Raw genomic sequence first — 21,849 nt, 5'->3', positions numbered from 1 at the left:
ATCTCCACATTGTATAAGTTTGACATAATAGCACTGTCAGAAACTTGGCTGAAAGAAAAAAAAGGCAATGAGTTTATGATAAAAGGATATACATTTGTCTATAAGAACAGATTACATAAGCCAGGAGGAGGGGTAGCACTATTCATAAAAGAAAATATAGATATGGAGATAATAGAATCGATGAGTTTAACCGTGGAAGAAGTGATGGAATGTATAACAGTGAAAATTACAAGTCCAGAGGGACGTAAGATAATAATCTGTTGTTTGTATCGTGTACCTGACTGTAAAATAGACATATTTAATGAGAAACTAACTAAAATGATAGAAGAAATTAAAAATAAGAGATTACTGATATGTGGAGACTTCAATATAAACATTTTAAATCCTTTAAAAAATACACACATTGAAGACTTTACTAATTACATCTACACAAATGGATTAAAACCTCTCATAACGCAACCAACCAGAATTAATAAACACAGCTCAACACTGATAGACAACATCTTCACAAACATACAAAACACAGATGTAAAGAGTGGTATATTAATAAATGACATCTCTGATCATTGACCAATATTTATGATACTAAACACGAAAGAGAAGAAAAACCTTGAAAATCATAACACACAGACATACAGGAGACTGGAAGGAGAAAAACAACTAGAAAACTTTAAACAACAGATAAAAAGAGAGACGGAGAGTGTTTTCAAGGAAGAAGACGTGAACGTAGCATATGACAGATTTACAGACACAATAACAACAATATACGATAAATGCTGCCCTTTGAAACAAATAACAACCAAAAGTAAAAGAAACAAAGTACCATGGATTAATAAGAAAATAGCCAACGTATGCAAAAAGAAAAACATATTATATAAAAAATATATTACAGAAAAAACATTAAAAGCAGAAATACGTTATAAAAAATACAGAAACAAAGTTAATAACTTACTTAGAGAAAAAAAAAGGGAATATTATGAAAAACAATTAAAAGAGAATAAAACAAAAACAAAAAATTGTGGGAAATTATAAACACCATAACCATGCGCAAATGCAAAGAAAAAAATGCAGACCATTTTATAATAAACAATGTAAAAGAATACAATAAAAACATAATAGCACAAGAACTCAACAGTTTTTTCATAAATACTAGAAAAGACATAGAGAAAGGGATTAATAAACACCCAACACTTAAATGGAACCATTTTGACAATGAGAAGAAAGACATTGATAAGTTCCTTGTACTTGAAGAAGTAACAGAAGCAGAGGTGGACAGAATAATCACTACCTGTACCTCAAAAAAATCCAGAGACGTTAATAATCTAACTATGAGTCTAATAAAAACCATAACAGCTGAAATAACCCCGCCACTAAAGAATAAGAATTTTACATAAAGCACCACACAACGCACACACAAACGTAATATTTGAGAAGGCAAAATACCTAAAACTGCAAGAAATAATACACTATAACACACAAATACACGCATTTAGGGCTTCATCTAAAAAACTACCACATCAGATACAAAAACATTTCACATACAAACAAAATTCCTACGACTTCAGATATAATAATGAGTTTTGACCAGACAGGGTCAAATCTAACGTTGGGAAACATAGTACTGTGTATAGAGCCATGAACCTCTGGAATAACCTTGATGCAGAGACACAACAATCCGTTTATCTGACAAGACTTAAGGAGAAAACACGGAGGATATTCCTACACGCATACAAGTCTCAAGTCAAGTCTTCATCGAACAATACAGCGACGACATGGAACTCATCAACTGGTCATTGAGCGCCATCGACTCAATCCTCAGGAAGAGATGATTACTACAGCACGAACCAGTGTGTCCTAAGGACACATACCCAAGTGGATATGTCATGGAGCCAGATGCTCTGTCTCTCCCTGCTGACAGTGGAAGATGTGGAGGACATCTATCTGCTAGGGGTCATGATCTTTGGCCTGTTAATGATGGGGGTATGTGTATGTGTATGTGCCTTTCTGATGGATCGTATGCTGAGACGGCTTTCTGAGGATATCAAGGTACTTCAAAAGAAGAAGAACTTTTCGTTTGGAGAGCTGGAGGAACGTAAACAACGTCTGGAAAAGAAAGCCCGAGGGGATACGGATAACAACGAGAGAGAGGAGGAGTAACAACAGGAACAATGACTGCAGATGAGAACACATCCAACACAAAAAAAAAAAACATAAATGAAAAGATGAAATTGTGGTATGAAGAAGATAGGAATGTTTGACCAGGAAAGAAACGAGCTTTGATGTAAAATTATCTGTGTTCAAAGCTGGGGACGGATTTAGAGAAGCAAACTGATTTTTTCCGTTGCCATTTACGGCATGAAAAAAGACAAAAAAAAAAAAAAAAAAAAAAACGGCGACAATGCGATTTCTGCTCTGAATGTCAAAGTGAATTTCTGTGATTGCAACCATGTCGGAAATGAACTGAATAAATAAATAAATATTGAGGGTAGATGTAGAAGACCACACAGACCACCAATACCAAAAATTGTGTCACTAGGTGGCGCTATATTTGCAAACACATTTTGCCCTGTAACTTTCACAAATGAAATCACATCTTCATAATAGAGTTGTATCTTCTGACATAGGCCATGCCCACTCCCACAGCATAATTATCTTTATAAGTGACTACACATCAACAATCTACATTTTTGAACTCCTATATGGGGAGAGATTTGTCTAAAAAATATTCACAAATATATCCACAATTTTTTTTCTGATCCACAAATGTACAAATGAAGCAAGGGTTTTCTTAACTATTCATTTTCATTTATTTGAACATCATTTGAAATGTTACACATTCAGGTCAGTCAAACATTTTTCTGTTAAAATACTTAAATGTTTACTTCGTCCCAATTCTAAGCAAAATGCAGTAAAGCATATAATCTATCACTTCTCATAAACCATTTCACCAAATGAAATGCCGTTTGGTACATTCATCACTTCAACACATGGAACATCTTTAAATGGTTTTGGTAGAATTTGAATCAAGACTTTTGGAACGTGTTTTTTTTAATTTATTTATTTTTCATTCATCCTATTTGTGTAAGTGCTATTTGTATGAACTTTTACACTTACAATCTCCAGGGGCCGTATTCCTAAAGATTCATAGTGCAAAAAGTTGCTCCTCGTGGCCAAATTCTAAAAAATTTCTTAGAATCATGATATTTTCTTAGAATTTTCTTTGGAATTGAAGAGTAAGTCCTAGTAAAGATAAAAGGTATTCTAAAAGAGATTTAGCTCTTAAGAGAACACCTTGCTTCTCTCGACGAGGACAGTCGCACTCTCTGTTTCTCCCTCCCTTCCGTTCTTATCTCTCCCTGCTGCTGCTTTGTCTGGTCTTGTGAGCCTAACAAGAGCCTCTCTCTGTAACTCATCAAAAACCGGAATAATGGAATTAATTAGTTGGTCTCTCAGTGCTATCGATCAGATTTTTTTCAACAAACAGAACCAGGGGTGGTGAACCCGTATGTCCAAGCGGGACATTTGCGGCTGGATACGCACTTGACCCTTGAAAAGTGGCGAGTTGTGTGTCTGTCCATCCTTTCCGTGGAGGACATCTACATGATTGGAATAATGATAGTAGGCATGCTGCTGATCGGAGCTGGTGGTTTCCTAATCTATCGAAAAGTTCGTACTACGCTGGCGACTGTTTTGGAAAAGCTGCCAGTGATTTCTGAAGGATGTAGCAGGGCTCTGAACACTCAGACTCATGTGTTGATCGATATCAAAAGCTTTTGGATCGTCTACGCGTTATGGATAACAACTGGGAGAAGTTGGAGACCCGGCTTGGAAGTGGAAACTAGGCCACTCATTGGATTACAGCAGAGAGACCCAGGACAGAAGGCTATTGGAAATTAACATAGCCTGTATCAAATCACATTGCTTATCTCCCTTTCAGCTCCCCAGCTGCCAAGGCTAAAGCCAAGGTTGTCTCATCTCTTATCACCAGGAAGTTTCTGCAGACGGCGGCTCTTCTTTTTGAATTGAAATAATGTCTCATTCATTTTCATTTCTTTATCAACAGAATTCTACAAATTAACCCCGGGAACAGACATCTTTGTTTAACTACTAATCCTGCTTTTGGTAAAATAAACATATAATTATCTCTTAGGCGGTTTTTGCTGGTCTGTAGTGAGAAGTATTTTTGGACACCTTCTGGAAGAGTATTAATTTAAACAGCTTTAAACAGTATGTGTTACTTTAGACTCAAAGGAAATTGACGTCGAACTCCACCTGTTGGTTACTTTGTCTTCATCAAGCCCAACTGGTGTGGCATTCTGAAGACCAGGCACTGCACATGGGAACTTTGCTCTTAATTTACTACCAATCCTTTCATCATCAAATTTCACATAAATACATTTTGGGAGTTTGTTTTCATCAAATTTTACGAGAAACAGTGTCAAGTACTCCATTAACAAGACCATCTGAAATGTCTACGTTTTTGATGAGCATGACACGAGCATTTGGACCGACACTCAACAACTTATGTAAATATGTCTGTTTGTCTAAGGTATGTGAAGTAGTCTTTTTTGCAATTCTTCCTGTTTGAGGATTTTTGTCAAAGTCTTGTGCTTTTATCTGCACAATATCAGAACATACCTGGTGCAACATTTTAAAGTTATGGGTATCAACGTCACTGTTTGTTGCAAAAATGTGAAGGTCTTCTGTCTCATCACCCATACCAGTCTCGCATTGTTCTAACAGTTTTTCATCCTGGGCATTAAGTTTGTCTCCTTTTTTATGTTTTCTGATACGATTTAGTGTCATAGCAAAGTCTAGATTTTTCTGTCGCACTATTTCTGTTAGCTCTATGTGTTTAAACGTATCGGCCCATAGGTTGGTTCCTGTTTGGTCTGTGTAAAGAGTTCTTCCTTTTACTGGTGGAAGTTGATAAAAATCTCCAACAGCTATTACAGACACTATACCAAAGGGAGAAAAATCAGCACACTGTTTAATTTGTCTCAGTCTGCCATGGATGTATGTCAGTAATTTGTGATCAACCATTAAAATCTTGTCTATGATTAATATTTGGAGATCTTTCAGACTGGCTCTTAAAGTCAGCCAACGTTACTGTAATGTGCTGGTGGCTGCTGACGTGGTGACGTATCGATCATTTCCTGTTTACGCTCTACCGCTGCTTGCAGCGCTCTACTACTGTGTTCTGCTAACGCTAATCAAACTTGTTGTCATTGATATTTTAGCCTTGAAAACACTTGTTTTAATTTTTTACCGTACAGTTAAACGTACGAAGGTTAAGTAAAAAGCAACCTCGCCTCTTAGAGGCAGTGTAATCTCCTTTAAACTTCCTTTTGAGCTTAGCTTAGCTTAGCTTAAATTTAGCACCTATGGCTTCTCTCTCCTCCCCTCCGCTCTCCTGCCCGGTGTGTCAGATGTTTAGTTACTCCTCGTCCTCCTTTAGGGACAATGGTAGTTGCATAAAGTGTAGCGTACTATTAGATATGGAGGCGAGGATCAACAATCTGGAGAAGCGGTTCCGCACCCCTGATACCAAAACCGAAGCTAGCAAGCAGGACCTAGCTGGTGCGGACCGTGCTAGCTCTAGCTTAGCCTCCCCCCCGGCCAGCAATGAGTGGGTTACTGTCCGTGGTAAGCATCGTCGAAGGTCAAAAAGCCGCTCGGGACACCACCATGTTCACGTCTCAAACAGGTTCTCCCCCCTCCGTGAGGACAACACACTCACCGGGGAACAAACTCTGATAATTGGCGACTCCATAGTGAGAAACGTGAAGCTAGCGAAGTCAGCGGGCATCGTGAGGTGCATCCCAGGGGCCAGAGCGGGCGACATAGAATCAAATCTAAAGTTGCTGGCAAAGAGTAACCGTAAGTTTGATAGGATAGTCCTCCATGTCGGCACTAATGACTCCCGACGTCGTCAGTCGGAAGCAACCAAAGTGAACATTGAATCAGTTTGTGCTTATGCTAAAACAATGTCGGACTCCGTAATTTTCTCTGGTCCCTTACCAAATCTGACCAGTGATGACATGTATAGCCTATAGCATGTCATCATTTAACCGCTGGCTATCGAGGTGGTGTCCAGAAAACGAGGTGGGCTTCATTGATAATTGGAGATCCTTCTGGGGAAAACCGAACCTGATAGGAAGAGATGGAATCCATCCTACTTTGGAGGGAGCATCTCTACTATCAGAAAACATGGCACAGTCACTGTTATGACATCTCATGAATGAGACCATGTTACAGAGGCGGAGTCCTCCACGCCCCTCTGCGCTTGCCTTAGGACAGTTTCCCTCCCATTGCTATTATGATAGCTGTGTTCATCGCCATGACAACTGTTGTGATGGTGATGAATATTATTTTATGGAGACGGTGTCAGTCCCCCGACCCATATTTCACAATGATTTTAACATAAAATCAAATAAAAGAGCTATCAATTATAAAAATCTGAAAAAAATTAAAATCTCAAATCTAGAAACACCAAAACATAAAACCATTAGATGTGCTCTATTAAATATTAGATCACTGAGATCCAAATCTCTACTAGTAAATGACCTTATCTCAGAAAATAACTTTGATTTATTCTGTTTAACTGAAACATGGCTGTATCAAGATGAATATGTTAGTTTAAATGAAGCCACCCCTCCCAGTCATTTAAATACTCATATGCCACGAGACATAGGCCGTGGAGGTGGTGTAGCAGCTATTTATCATTCCTCTCTCCTAATCACATGTGGCTCAGATGAGCAGTAAACGGGTTTCTGTATTTTACCTCCAGGTGTTTTAATGTTTTAATGAGACTAAAAGAAGGAGGCAGCTCAGGCTAATGTAGGACAGCTTCTCGCTAATGTTCCCAGTCAGGGTAGGCGTGTCAAAGTCAAGGCCTGTGGCCCAAATTCAACCCAGCAGAGCTTTCACTTTGGCCCACGGGAGGTTTCGTTCACTAATTTACAAAATGAGATTTAATGTGTGTTATCACATTCATTCTATCATTATGATCTATAGATGTTTTCAAACAGATTTCTAAGCAAAATGTTGTAGTTGGACAAAGGGGTGACTTGGATTCAGTAATAAGAGAAAGAAGGACTAGAACCTAAAAAGTGTAAAAACCACTGGTCTATTCTAGATAACTACAAACAGTTTCAACATCTAACCTTTGTACATCCTGAGAAACTGAGAAGTCACACATTTTTTGGCTTGAAATATCTCAATAACATGATTTGAAGCTTTCAGCAGAATCTGATGATAAACATGTTCATTTTCTAGATTTGTGGGTTAATTTAGAAGATTGAAAACTTTCTACCTCACTCTACCAGAAGGAGACTGATCACAACTCCCTCCTTTTGGCCATCAGCTCTCACCCAAAAGCACTCGTACAGGGTCTATTTTATAGACGTAGACATACAGTATCTGCAACTCCACTGAGAACTTAGTGGGTCGTGCCTCTGACATGAACCAACACTTTTTGACTAGAGGTTTTTCTCCTGAAAGTATTATTGAGGCCTACAATACTCTCTACACCACGCTCTGAACTTTAACACAAAAAAGTGTTAAAAGAGATAAAACGTTCTCAGGGTCATGTATCACCACTTTCTCTCCAAAAGCCTATATAATTAAAAATACAATCACTGGCATTTCATTTCAAATCATCCTTTACTCAGCAATAAATTCAAAGACAAACCACTTTGTGTCAAACCTCGGTCACAGGGTCAGGGTTAGTATACATAGTGCTCTAAGTCAGACCCTCGTGGCACCTTTGAAGAATGGTAATTATCCATGTTGTGTCCAATGCAAAAACACTGACAAACCTTTTAACTTTAAACATCTCAGACCTGTAAAAGTTGGCCTGTGACAGGCTGTGTGTGTGTAGGTTAAAGTATTTAGTCTGAAACAGAGGAGAAACCAAGATAAAAGCTCCATCAGACGTGTTGATCCTAACAATCCAGTGCTCATCCATTTTAATGCTCTACATGTATATTAACCAGGAAGGAGGAGATACTGACATAATAATGTGTCAAAAAGAAGTCTTTTGGATTCACACACCAGACTGTCTACGCCCAAAGGGCTTAAATGTAGATTTTGTTTTATTATAATTTCTTAAAAGGTTGTAGGCACTGCATTTAATGAATGTCAGCCTAATGTGTAGGCAATGCCCTCATCCTTTAATATTATGTATTTTTCTATTTGCATCCTGTTTATGAATGTATATAATTAGTTTAGTTGTCTTTGTGTATATATTCTGATGGATATCTATTATGCTTCCTTTCTTTCCTTTATTCATTGATGTGCAGTCAGAACTACAAACTCCTCCTCCTGCTTCTGAACTACATCTCCCATGTGACCAGGAGTGGTGATTGCCTGTATTATATAAGCCTGTTCATTGTGACTATGCTGTTTGTGAACCTGATGATGGTCCTCTGACCCAAAGCTTGGGGAGTTATTTTTTTACTTGCATTGATCCGAGTGTGCAGATGTATTTTTCACACAAATATTCTTGAAGCTCTGGCATCTTGGCAGGTTTGGTCGTGAATGCAGTGATTCTACGTCTCGTTTTTTCCTAATAAAATAATGATATTTAAAACATTTTCAAACAATAGCCTCGGCCTCTTCACACTTATTGAAGCTGACTTTTATTTGAAGTTGTAAATCTTAATGTCCTAAAAGTAAAGATGTTCTGTGGTCCAGTGTATAAACACTAGTTTTATTTTATCTGTCCCATTACCATTTCATTTAATATCATTTGAAGTTATAAAGCGATGTTTCTCACATGGGGGTACGTGTACCCTAGGGGTACACAATGGCACTACAGGGGGTACTTGAGAGAGAGAGAGAGTGGAAAATGAACAAAATAAGGCATTAAAAATTTGGGGTAAACATTACCAGCAACACACAAAACAACAATAAATAGAGAAAAATACACAACATCACTACAAAATACACAAAAATAACAGAGAAACAAACAAAAACAAAGTACACAAAATCAATATAGATATTTTGATTAAAACATGAAATGAAAATACAATAGTGACTCTTGGTTCCAAACCATGCAGCAAATGATAAAAACAATAGAAATAAATCTAAATACTGTTATATTTCACTTATTTACAAAATTAGATGATATAAAATGTGTGTTATCACTCATTCATTCCATTATTATGATTTATAGATGTTTTTTTTAACAGAATTCTGAGCAAAATGTTCCAATAGGACAAACGGGGTACATGGATTAAAAAGTTAGAGAACCTCTGATGTGGAGGTCAGTCCTTAGTCTGAATGACAGACACACAGTCATGTAACAACAAGAGGACACCGCCACCATGTGGTGAGGTTTAAGAGGTGCAGGGAGCACTGATGGTTTACCTTGTTTTTGCTCTTCGTTGCATGCTGTACATAATTATTGTTTTAGTTTTTGGGGATCATGAATACCTCGGACTCAGTTTTCTTAACAATGTGACCCATATTGTGTCATTGTTAAGAAGTTGTTGAGTTTTAGGTTGAAGCATATTTCTCTCAACAATAAATGCTATTTTCTATGTTGAAGGGAACAGGGAGGAGAGACTGGAGGTGGTAAATATAAAGGTGGAGAAGAGTTGATTATTGTAAAGTGAGAGTGAGATGTGTAGTTGTAGTTGTGTACATTGTGCTTATTGTGTTGTGTAATCAAACCAGTCTGGTGACCAGTGTGAAGCTTAGGTATAATAGTGCTTTTATCTACAGTCTAAGACATGCCAGTGCATCGTAGACCAATGTATGTGTAAGAACCACTGATGTCAACCAAAGATGCAGCCAGGCCAGCAGAGAGAGTGGGGGCCAAGGAGCCCCAGGCCACCCCCCCAAACATTAGCTTATAGTGATTTATTTTAATGAATTTTCATATTTAATGTTTATGTTTTCTTGTAATTCCAATTTAAAGCCATTACAAACATGTTTTCTTTGTAAATAATGGCTAATATGAGAATACATTGATTGGTTCTTTCTCCAAAATAACTAAATAAATATGCAAACTTGTTCCAATAAAGGCAAAAGAAAATATAAAAGAAATATAAGACACACAAATAAAAGATAATCATCTAAAAAACAACAACAAACAACAATATTGAAAGAAGAATATAAAATTACAACAGAAGAGAAAGGGAAATATTTAAATCTATGTTTATGTATCATTCTTTTAAAATACCTAACTATTATTTTACTGGTGGTCATTCATATACAGTAATATATATATAAGTCCCGCCTTCGTCCATAGACCCCTATACAAATGAAAGAAAGCGCCGACTTTGCCCAGCCAATAGGCATCGACTTCCTGGAACTGGCCACTGTCAATTAAAGTGAATGCGCGCGCACCGTCACCACAGCACACAGGTGTCACTGAGCAGCAGGGCGTCATGGAGGAGCGCCCCCCAAACTACAGTTACCCATTCCAGGACTGACAACGTCTAAAGCTGCTACTAAAAAGAAAAGAAAAGTCCTCGTGACCTCTGAGCCGCTTTTCAAAGGGGGAGGAGCCTGTTGCTTTTCAAAAGATTCTCAACGTACCTGGATTTGGCGTCATTTTTCAAAGACAGGTAATAAACATGTTTAAATCAAAAGTTATGGCACTCTAACAATAAATGTGTAGTTTTTGTAGTTATGTGACTTTGTTACGTTTCGCAATGCGCGTGCTCAAACGTAGAGGCGTAGCTTCCTGTAAAACCTAAGTGAAGCTGCTCAACATCCCGCGCAAAACTCTGTGAAAATAGTTTATATCGTTTGTTTTATTTTTTAAGAAATGAAATAAATAATAATAAAGCAGCAAAGGTCTGTGTGTGTTTGTGGAGTGAAATTCTCCCCGACAGTATGAGTTTGACCTTAAACTTTATGAACAGCTTCCAAATAGTGTGTGTGTTCTTTTCTTCTTATATTATTCTGTGTGTTAAGATGCTAGCAGCTATAATGTAAACACACTACACTTTAAATGATTATTTATTATTATTTTCACGCTCAGCTGTCGGGTCATTTTTAATTTAGATTTTTTTAATCTCTATTACATTAATAATATTTATTAATAAACACTTGTATATTGTTGTGATATCATTTCTAAAGTGATTTCTGATAGTAGTGTGACAGGATATTAACAGTGTTGTGTTTAGTTTTTCACATTCACTGATGATTATTTACTGATTTTACTCATTCCTCACTTTCTGCTGGAGCTCAGAGAACAAATATGATTGGTTCTTCAGTCAGGTCTGTGCTCCACACATAGACCACCTGGTCTGGTCTATGTTCTGGTTATGTTCCACTGTGTGTATTCAGTGGTGAACTGATGCTGAGATTTCCCATGGTCATGAAGGCATCATGGTTACTGCAGCTTTCTCTGCTAATGTGTGTCTTTGTTTACATGTGTTCTGACTGTTGATTAATGATATTGTTTGAGTGGCTGATTATTTCATGAACAAATACTGTTATATTCTATAGTTTATGCTTTTATACTAACTACCTTTCCATTGTGGTGGAGGACTTGACAACACACCAAGGCTGCGTCCTAATAGTTCCTCCTATCTCCTTTCCTATCCACTGTCCCTTCACCACCGGAAGTGTTTAAGCCATGATAAAGAGCGTCCGAGTGTTCTTTAAGATAAGGAAAAGAGATTATTGCATCACCTAGAGGAAGTGTGTCTGATTGTCTAAACAAACGTGATGCCCTTTCCTAACTCCTTTCCTAACTCCTTTCCTTAACACTGTGACATTATCCATGGGGTTAAGGAAAAGTGAATAAGAAAGGAGATAGGAGGGACTATTTAGACACAGCCCAACACACCCTAACCCTACACCACACACACCAATACTATAGTCATTGTGTGTGTTTTTCAGTCTTCTGTTGTTGTCTTGCTTGTAGGGTTAGGGTTAGGGTTGAGGCATTTTGTGCATTTCTATCATGCTTTTGTGTATTTTTCCTGTACAATATGTTTTTTGGACTCATATTGTGTATTTGTGTCATTTTGCTTTTTTTTTGGGAGTATTTTTGTGTATTTCTGTTGTTGTTTTGCTTGTTTATTAGTACTGTAGGTTACTGTAGAGTCTTTTAGTGTTTTTCTTGTCTTTTTTTTTACTTTTGTTGTAATTTTCTGTATTTTTGTATCTTTTGTCATTTTGTGTATTACTGTTGTTGTTTTGTTCATTTTTGTAGTTTGTGTTTTTGGAGTGTTTTTCTCTTGTCTTTTACTGTATTTTCCTGCAATGGTGTAAGTCACTGTATTTTTTTTAATGTATTTTTGCTTTTGTTTTGTGTATTTTTCTGTCATTTTGTACATTTACTTTAAAGGCAGCATAAAATTAGACAGAGGACCGTTTGTGGCCCCCTGGCCGCCAGTTGCTTATGTCTGGTATAAGGTGTTAAAATACTTAGAGTGCCCTCTAGTGGTGAAAGTTGGCATTAGTTTGAGGCCTAGGGTGTTACAATCATTAGTTTTTAGGGCAAAAATCCCTTAGTAATTAGATTTAATATAAAAGGTATAGTTTAGTATTCAAAGAGAGTGCCATCTAGTGGTTAAATTTAGCATGAGTTTGAGTCTTGGAGTGTTAAAACTCAGGATGTCCCGATACAACTTTTTCATTCGTTGTGTGAAATAAATGTGAGCATAAATAATGTCACTATTCATTCGTCCCAACTTGTGAATTGCAGTAATATTTTCATTATATTTCACGTGTTCACAGACAAAGCTGGTCCCATTAGACAATAATAAATGAATTACATACAATAATAATAGTGACCCACATGCACTAATATAATCCATAAAATATCAGCTCATGAACTCAATGACTCAGCAGTTATTGTTGTCTTTTTAAATGTGTCTAATGTTGATGTATTAACATTTATTTGTGTTTGTAAAGAACCTGTTTACACTAAGTTGTGACATTTTTAATTATTTTTTTTATTTATACTTTTTATTTATCATGATTTTTATCGTTATCATGATAAATACCAGAAATATTTTATTTTTTTTGGTCAATATCACCCATCCCTATTACTCAGAACAAAAGTCAGCAACAGTAGGGATGAGAAACACTGACCCATTTATTATTAACCAGTTGGTTGTATAAATTTTAGCCTTTAGCATAATATCTACAGTATTCTACAATTAAATAAATATATATAATAAAAAATAATTGGAAAATTGAATCCGATATCCAATGTTTGTTTTCAGGCTGATATCATCAGATCGGGACACCCCTAGTAACAATAAATATCTAAATATCACACAAACAGAACAAGATTTTTCCATTAATCTTTTTAATTTAAAACAAAAAAGCACTGATTATGTTTTTTTCTTTTATTTCTTTTTTGGTTTTAAATTGGTAAAACAAAATAACTTTACTGTTTATTTGTTGTTTTGATTTGGTTTTGAACCTGAATCTCCAAAGAATGAACGACGCACACAGATTGAGTAGATGACTCCGCCCCCTCCTGCCTCAGGTGAAATTGATCAGTTTGATTAGGTTCCTTATTTAAGCTGTGGCTGCTCTGCTCAGGCTGTAATCTGAGCTCCAACGTCCTCTACACGTCACAGCTTCTCAGCTTAATGACACGGTACGTGAACGTTTAACAGACCAGGAAGTCAAACACATTTACACATAAACTACCTAAATAATCTCAAATAAATAATTTTAACTGAAAATAACTAAATGAATATAACTATTAGTGATGGCAATATGAAGCCTCATGAAGCATTGAGGGATCGCAGCCTATTACTCAGCACATGGTTCGAAGGGTCGCAGTGATACATGCTCCACTACGCCATCATGTGGACAAAAAATGTAATACATGCCAAGGGCTGATAACAAATGGTGGGGTCTGAACTATGGTCTGAAAGAATACAGGCAATAATGTGGAGAAAGTTGTGATGTAAAATGAGCTTGTGTGACTTTGTTCATGTATGTGCTTATGCAACTATTGACAGAGTTTAATCAATCAATCAATCTTTATTTGTATAGCGCCAAATCATAACCAATGGTATCTCAAGGCACTTTACAGTAGAGCAGTCTTAAGGACGGACTCTTCATTTTATGGATACACACATATGCATATATACGTATATACACATACATATGTATCCCACACCCAACATGAATTCATCATGGCGGCAAGGAAAACCTTCTGTTAAGCAGCAGGAACCTTGTGTGGATCCCATTCCTATGATGAACAGCCATCCACGTTATGCTGTGTTGGGTGTGTGCAGAGGAAAGGGTGGAGACAGAGTTGTTGAGACTCTGTAACTCCACACTGAGGATCCCACGGACCTGCAAGACAAAAGCCAGAAGGAGAACAGGAGCAAACACACAAGGGAAGAAGCAGACATAGAGGGAGTGTTAGAGAGAGGAATGGGACCCTCTCCGGTCCCTCTCTAACCTAAATGACCTCTCTCTTAACGCCCTCTCCAACCTCTCTCCAACCGAGCATGCCAGACCCCCCCCCCCCCCCCGGCAGTCTATGCCTATTGCATCTTAACTATGAGCTATGAGCTGGTTCCTAACTAAAAGCTTTATCAAAGAGGAATGTTTTGAGCCTAACCTTAAAGGTAGAGAGGGTGTCTGCCCCCCGAACCGTGGTTGGTAGATGGTTCCAGAGAAGTGGGGCCTGATAACTGAAAGCTCTTCCTCCTATACTACTTTTAGAGATGAATGGAACAACGAGTAGTCCAGCATTTTGAGAGCGTAGTGTTCTGGGGGGATTGTATGGCACTACAAGCTCCTTGAGATAGACTGGTGCCTGTCCATTTAAGGCTTTATAAGTGAGAAGAAGAATCTTGAATTCTATTCTATATTTTATGGGAAGCCAATGCAGAGAGGCTAATACAGGAGTAATGTGATCTCTTCTCCTAGTTTTAGTCAGTACACGTGCTGCAGCATTTTGAACCAGCTGAAGTGTCTTAAGCGACTTGCTCGGGCAGCCTGCTAAAAGAGAATTACAATAATCCAGTCTAGAGGTAACAAAAGCATGGACTAGTTTTTCGGCGTCGCCCTGAGACAGGATAGATCTGATTTTAGCAATGTTACGGAGATGAAAGAAGGCAGTTCTTGAAGTTTGTTTTATGTGAGAGTTGAAGGATAAATCCTGATCAAATAGAACCCCAAGGTTTCTAACAGTTGTGCTTCGTGCCAGAGTAATGCCATCTAGGGCAGTTAGGCTAGCATAGGTTTCTCTAAGGTGTCGTGGGCCCAGTACAATGACCTCAGTCTTGTCTGAGTTGAGAAGAAGAAAATTTTGGTCCATCCAGGCCCTAATGTCCTTTAGACAGGCCTCAAGTTTAGATAGCTGATTTGTCTCACCTGGCTTCATTGATACATACAGTTGGGTATCATCAGCATAGCAGTGAAAGTTAACAGAGTATTTTCTCATAACATTACCAAGGGGGATCATATAGATACAGAAGAGGATTGGACCTAGCACAGAGCCCTGAGGAACCCCGTAGCTTACTTTAGTGTACACAGAAGACTTATTATTCACGTGTACAAACTGGTACCTATCAGATAGGTAGGACTTAAACCAGTTTAGGGCAGTCCCTGTGATTCCAAGTAATTCCTCTAATCTCTCTAGTAGAATATAGTGTCAAAAGCTGCACTAAGATCTAATAAAACCAGCACTGAGAGTCGTCCTTCATCTGAAGCCCAGAGTAGATCATTAGTTACTTTAACTAAAGCAGTCTCTGTGCTGTGTTGAGCTCTAAAACCTGACTGGAAGTCCTCGAACAGGCTGTTGTTTTGAAGGAAGTCACAGAGCTGAGCCGCCACAACTTAATCCAAGATAGCGACGGCCCGGACTCCAGCCTAGACTATTTGATAAGAGCCTTAAAAGACATGGATATAATGAAAAGAGTGGATGGACAAAGGCATAAGCATGCAGACTTTCACACGGACATACACGGACTTATTAAACACACACGAACCTCGGTAAATGTAACAGGCTTCATGGGATGGCTGGCACTAGGACCCAGAGGCGGAATAAATGCGTCCCAGTACTGCATTCTCAGGCTGTAATATCACCAGTTTATCATTTTACCAGTTATTAGAGCTACTGTCTTTACCAGGGAGATAATATTTATTAATGGTGATTGTTTTCAGAGTTTTACCAGTGATTAGTTCATATCTCCTTCAGCTTCGTGGTCCAAACTGAAGCCGTGTGTTATTGTTGAGCTGATGCTTCAAAACTAAATCAAAATAAAGGTGAAAACAATTCTCGTGTGTGGTCTTCTGTTTCATAGACGACAATAAAATGTTTGTTGTATGTTTTTCCTGATAAACCCCTGTCCCCCTGTCCAGTCAGAGCCTTCCCAACCCCCAGCCCTAAAGCGGAATTATCTAAAGACCAATAAACCTGTTTTCCATGTAAACCTTGTTCAGGAATTACCACTTTAATTCTGAATGATTTAAATCGGAGTAAATAATTCCAAAAACATCATGTAATTGTTGCCATTAGGCAAAAATCAAAGATAAAGACACACATAAATTATAAAGGCCAAATCATAGATTTCAAAAGTGTATATCTACAGTATTCTTTTAATTAGAAGATATTTTACATTTACAAATCAAATGATCAATTTCTTGTAGTTAGTTAAAGATTAAATTTACTGCTGATTTAAAGCAACACAAATTATGTTAAAGATCTATTAATTGATTTATTATTATTTATTATTTAGGGGTCTATTGTGCCTGCTTTATTTGATTTATTTGGTATCTGTATGTGAGTTGTTTAATGTGTATTAAGTTTAGTATTTAAATTAGAATTATTTGTTAAAAATTTAGATTTTGTGTATTTTTCTTCCAAACTGTCTTTTTAGTTTCAATCTGCCTCAGTTATATCTGATTAGTCTCATTGCTTACGTACATGGTTGTGCTAAAGTCAATCTTTGACTGTCCATGAGAAGCTGTGTTGTTCTTTAGATGATCTTGGAGCCCATTCCATTCTTTGATGCCTGTAAAGGAACATTCTAAGGCTAAACACAACTGTTTTATGAAGCTGAAGCCACTTTAAGTTTTGACCTTTGATTCTGAATAATATTCAGGTTGTTTTGTGTTATTTATTTCAGAATTCCTTGTAACATTTTCAGTTTCTGCTGGTCTCAGGTAAATAAACTGGTATTGAAAGAATAGAATACTTAGTGTTTCAGTCAGATTGGTATTTGTAAAGATTAATACTGAGCAGAGTTTAGTACTGTTAATGTAAATGATTATAAACTGTAGGGTTTGATACAGTAACATTTCATTTATCAGAGGCTTTTATCCAAAGCAATGTTAATACAGTAGGAGTAGGAGGGATTCAAACCTCTGACCCTCTGAGTCAGCTTCATTAACCACTGTTCCTCCACCACAGAGTTGATCAACAGTGGATTATTTTCTGATACAGCGCTGATATGAAGCTGTACAGACACAGATGACCCAAAAAATAATGCATTCTTTAAGAAAAAGTAACTCAAAAGTTACTTTTTCATGTAACTCATTAGTTTTTGGGGAAAGTAATCAAAATAGTAACTGAGTTCATTTGTGAATGAAGTAACTAGTAACAGTAACTAGTTACGTTTTTTCAGTAACTAGAACAACACTGGTTGTGACAGAAGTGTGACTGAGTTCAGAAAAATTATTGTACCAACGTTTTTATTTAGATTTTTTACTTGTTCTTGCAGCTAAAATTCACCAGAATGCAGGAATTTGCATGTCTTTTGTTAAAACATTTCTGGGGGGAGGACCCCCATGACCTTTCCCCTCAATTCTAGGAGAGGCTTTAACATGTAAATGAAAATGCTGTGAGCTACACATGTAAATCAGGGTAGCAGGGGAACTTCTACTGAGCTTCAGTACAAACCACATCTTCATTGCAGCTGTGGAGTTCAGCTCAGACGTGACCGATTAAGATCAAGGAGGGTAAGTGTTATTATATTAGATTTGTTTTTGGTCAGTGTGACTATTTTTCATGTGTATTAGTGTTTTTGTTCAATGCTAACAAGCATTGGTCTAATCTGAAGTCACATGTTCAAAACTCTGAACACGGTCTGCAAATCTCTCAGTCCATGTGGAATAAACTGTGACTCATTTTTCATTGTTTTCACACAAAATACATTCACTGACCACAGTCAACAACATTCATCAACTCTTTTCTCACTCACTAGTTTTTATTATTAATAATGATGAGTTATTATAATTAGTTCACCACCTGCAAAACACTAAACGTTTACAGCACATTTTTAAAATGCTTCAAAACACATCAGCTAAATGAAATATATTGATTATAGTATTTTGTGTTTTATATAACTGAACCCTATAAATTATTTTTTTGTTTACAGTAATTTTTATATTTTTTTGTGCAAAGATCTTATTTTGTATTAAAATACTGATTTACCTGACAATGTAATGCTCTTTGTTGTTAGTATTTAGTAGTTCAGTGAGCTCAGAGTGACTAGATGAGATTATTTGTTAGTGTTGTGGTTGAGTGAGCTTCATTTGAGACGTGTATGAAGTGTTTTGTTGGTGAGAAACACTTTTGGAGATGAGAGTAACTGTTGAGCTGAGATGACTGATGGATGTACAGGCTGTGTTTAGAGTTTTGAACATGTGACTTCAGTTTCAACCAATACTTGTCAGCAATCGGAAAAAAAAAAAACTCTCAGGCTGTACTCACACTGGTAACCAGGGCCGTTCCTAACCAGCTCTGTGCATGTGTGAAACCATGGGGGGCCATTGTCTGGCCTGCGTAGGTGTGAACTGCACCACAGGGGGGTTAACGGCCCGATGGTCCTGCTGGAAGAGGTGGTCCAAACACTGTGCCAGACTGATACGGTTGGCCGCGCATGCGCACGCACAACTCGACCCGCGCGCAAAATGTGATGACGTTGGTACCGCGCGACGCTTTACGGCACATAAACATCCGCATTCCGCAATGATAGCGGTGTCAGAAGTGCTCGTTAGCTGATGAAAAGTTCATAGTTGGCGTTTCCTGATATATATGAACAACACCACAGAGAACTCATGGAGGAAGAGGACAACATGACCGTCAGGACTTCTCTTTGTTCAGCCGACAGCAGGACAGTAACGGAGTGTAGCAGCTCATCATCAGGTCTATCCGGGTATTTCCGAGTGTATAAATATACATATAAACACATATTACTGGTATATTAACCCATAGAAACCAGAAAAAATGGAAATGGTACATTGTACTGCTGCTAATGTATAAATAATATAAATATATATATATATATGGTGTTTCAGTGTTCTGGGACACATACTCACTAACTCTGTAGAATGAAAACAAACACAGTGTCTTGAGGAGCAAAGTGTAGTGTATTAATTTATTCATCTAAATGTAACCAAAAACAGAACATCACAAATACAAGCCCAAATAAATGAAATGTCTGAAAGAAAGGTCATAATTTTACCAACAAAAATCAATAAGCCAGAAATAAAGTGCAACCTTTTTCAAAATGTAACATGAACCTTAAAAACAAAACATTTAAACATTGGAAGTACAAGGATGGGAATATTATGACAGCAGAACCTGGAACAAGACTGTAAACTATTTATTTATTTTTAATCTTATTTTATTTCTCTTCTTAGGTCATGTCGTGTTAGTGAACATGTGATAATACCAATTATCAGTATGTGGAGTTCCTGTTAGTCCTGAACAACTATAATGAATTGATCAGAAATCTACACGTGTCCTGTTCTCAAAATACCAGTACTTCCTGCAGCTGAGCTGACAGCAGCTAAAGAGCAGAGCGGAGCTCGCAGAGGAATTTATTTACTAAACATGAACTTTTTCTTCTGAGAAATGATACGATACCTCAACATCAAACTCTATCATTTACCATCTGACTCTGGCTCTGAGGTAATCATCTACTGCTTTTTTATTTACTGGCTCAACTGGAAAGCTAAGTAGCAAGCTAGCTAGCTACAAGTAGCAAGCTAACTAGCAGAAGAATGGCTCTTTCCACAACAGAATACAGCAGTCTCCTCCAAAAGATTACTGAACTGGAGACTACAGTGCGAGGAATACAAGTAAACATTGAGGTTAATGGACACTGTGGATATGATAATGATACGACTGTGCCGCTGTTTCAAAACAGCGGAGTGGATAAAGCTAACTCGCTACCAGCCCGTGCTAACAAAGCTATCAGGCCTAGGGAGGATCCTGTTCCCGTTGATAAGCCAACAGGTGTGAGTCCTCCCTGGAATACTCTGGGAGCTAAGCCTAAGAAAAAGTCATATCCACTTCAAAGGCTAACGGGCCGAGCAAAGCGCCCTGATATCAATAATGAGATGGACTGGCCTGCACTGGCTTCTCAGACTGCAGCCTCAACATCAACTCCCTTGTCTGCCCAGGCACAAAAGTGGACATCTGCTAAAGGCAGGAGTATCACCAAGTCACAAACCCAGTTTCATGTAGAACTGGGTAATCGATTCGTCCCACTGCTGAATGACCTAGGATCTGCTCTAATGAGGTCAACACACAACCTTCTGGAACTGCGAAGACTGAAAGTGCTTCAGGAAAACAAAAGCGACATGGTCGGCCAAAGCAACAACCTCACACACTGATAGTGGGAGACGTTTCTGTTAAAGATGCTCAGAAGATGTTTAGCAGCAACGTGAAAGTGATCTGCTTACCTAATGACACAGTATCAGACCTGGCTGACAAAATCTTGCATATCGTTGCAGATTACCCACATTTGAAAAATGTTGTGATTCATTTTGGGTTAAATGATTTAGCCAAGGAGGAGTCTGAGGTGTTAAAGCAGGATTTCACCCATCTGCTAAAAACTGTGAGCTGTATACAGCCTAAAGTGTTCATCAGTGGCCAGATACCTCCAGTCCACAAAGGAGATCTGAAATTCTCAAGGATTTACTCTTTGAATAAATTTTTGTCTTCGGCTTGTGCTGCCCTTTCACTAAATTTTATAGAAAATGTTCCTATTTTTTGGGAACGTCGTCATCTTTATAGAGCAGATGGACTGCGTCTAAACAAGGCTGGAGTAAAACTCTTCACATCCAACTTGTTTTACTTCACCAGTCACACTGCTATCAGTTCTGATAAAGACAGAGGACAACATGTACCATCAGAGAACAAAACAACAAGGAAAGAACATGGAGTCAATGAGCTTCCAGCAAGAAATAAAAATCGCCAAAATGAAGAGGTCAACCCAACCCCCGCATCTCAGGACCCACCTGCTTCACCCCAAAATTCACCTACTTCCACCTCATCCAGCTTCTCTCCTACCCCTGCCTTCTTGGATTTAACTGCCCAGATGAACGAGCTGGTTCTGGCTGGCACAAGACTAACACCCCACCCTTTACCCCACCATGGTCAATCTGCACCACCCATCCCACCTCGACGATACCAGGCTCAGGATCACTCTTCTCCTCAGGCCAGCTGTGTTCAACTTAGAGCGACACAGGTCTGATGTGTGCTGGGTCTAGACTGCAATAGCTCTATTTTTAGGAACAACCAGAAAAAGTCAGGGCCCTATGGAGTTAATGCAGCTTCTTTAATTCCTGTGGTGACAGGTAACACAGATAAAATTGTGAAATTAAAGAAAAACAAAAAGCTTATAGAGATAAAAATGTGACTCCTATAACATGTCATTCAAAAAGTCCACCAGTGTCTCCAGTAAAGTCTTTAAAATTAGCTCTTCTTAATGTTAGATCTCTTGTTAACAAGTCACTACTAATTAATGATATTATTTTAACACATCACTTGGACTTTTTATTTCTTAATGAAACGTGGTTGAATGATGGTATCAGTAATACTATTCTCAATGAAAGTTCACCACAAGACTTTATTTATTTCAATAAGTGTCGTACTTACAGGAAAGGTGG

General features: G+C 37.8%; 1 long non-coding RNA gene across 1 annotated transcript in view; it reads left to right on the top strand.

Annotated features, from left to right (window-relative positions):
• Window positions 1–7,866: 7,866 nt before the first annotated feature.
• Window positions 7,867–21,849, top strand: part of LOC114459830 (uncharacterized) — an 18,098-nt gene continuing 4,115 nt past the window's right edge. Inside the window, exons 1-2 of the long non-coding RNA XR_003673476.1 lie at window positions 7,867–7,878; window positions 10,810–10,819. This is a non-coding gene — a long non-coding RNA (uncharacterized LOC114459830). The remainder of the gene's footprint in view (window positions 7,879–10,809; window positions 10,820–21,849) is intronic.

This window comes from Gouania willdenowi, unplaced genomic scaffold, assembly GCF_900634775.1.
Source record: "Gouania willdenowi unplaced genomic scaffold, fGouWil2.1 scaffold_354_arrow_ctg1, whole genome shotgun sequence".
NCBI classification, from domain to species: Eukaryota; Metazoa; Chordata; class Actinopteri; order Blenniiformes; family Gobiesocidae; genus Gouania; species Gouania willdenowi.
Note: the sequence above shows the minus strand (reverse complement) of the source record. Positions and strands in the feature narration are given on the sequence as shown.